This window comes from Nannospalax galili, unplaced genomic scaffold (genome assembly GCF_000622305.1).
Source record: "Nannospalax galili isolate Female #2095 unplaced genomic scaffold, S.galili_v1.0 scaffold11, whole genome shotgun sequence".
In the NCBI taxonomy this organism is placed as follows: domain Eukaryota; kingdom Metazoa; phylum Chordata; class Mammalia; order Rodentia; family Spalacidae; genus Nannospalax; species Nannospalax galili.
The window spans coordinates 6861741-6862568 of record NW_008330735.1 but is presented as its reverse complement, the minus strand read 5'-3'; the positions used below and the strand labels follow the sequence as shown (position 1 = coordinate 6862568).

Genomic DNA, 828 nt, shown 5'->3' with positions numbered 1-828 from the left:
AAGAGATCCAGAACATTATAAGGGAATACTTTAAAAACCTATATGCTACTAAATTTGAAAACCTAAAAGAAATGGATGGGTACCTAAAAGCATGGTGTCCTAGTTTGTTCTCCATTGCTACGAAAAAATACTCTGACCACTACCAACTTCGGGAGGAAAGGGTTTATTTAGCTTACGTATCACAGTTCATCTGGGAGCCCAAAGTAGGAACTCAGGGCGGGAACCTGGAAGCAGGAGCTGGAGCACAGGCCATGGAGGAATGCTGCTTACTGGCTTGCTCCCCTGGTCCCTGCTCAGCCTGCTTTCTTATGCAACACAGGCCCACCTGCCCAGGGGTGGCACCACCCACAAGTGGGCTGGGCCCTCCCACATCACTCATCGAGAAGATGCCCCTCAGACATGGCCGCAGGCCAGTCCAATAGAGGAAATTCCCCAACTGAGGCTCCCTCAACCCAGGTGTGTCAAGTTGATGCTAAAGTTATCCAGCACAGTTGGGAAACTTTGTTATTGTTTCAATTTCATTTTTGGCTACAAGTCTGCTTAAATTATTTGTTTTGCCTTGGCTTAATTTTGCTAGGTCATAGGCATTCAGAAATTCATCCATTTCTTTTAGATTTTCCAAGTTAATGGAGTCAAAGTTTTAAAGGCATATCCATATGATTTTCCCGAGTTTCATTGTTATCTGTTACAGTGTCTCCTTTTCTGCCGTAATTTCATTAATGTGGGCTTTCTCTCTCTTTTGCTTACTTTAGCTTTCCAGAGAATCAACTCTTTGCTTCTTTTTTTCTTTGTGATTTTTGTATGTTTTATTGAGAATTTGCATTTTAT

The 828-nt window shown here is 42.4% G+C and overlaps 1 protein-coding gene across 2 annotated transcripts in view; it reads right to left on the bottom strand.

Moving 5' to 3' along the window:
• The window catches only part of Kiaa1549l (KIAA1549 like), a 342411-nt gene that overhangs the window by 204609 nt on the left and 136974 nt on the right, over positions 1–828 (bottom strand). The window lies entirely within an intron of this gene.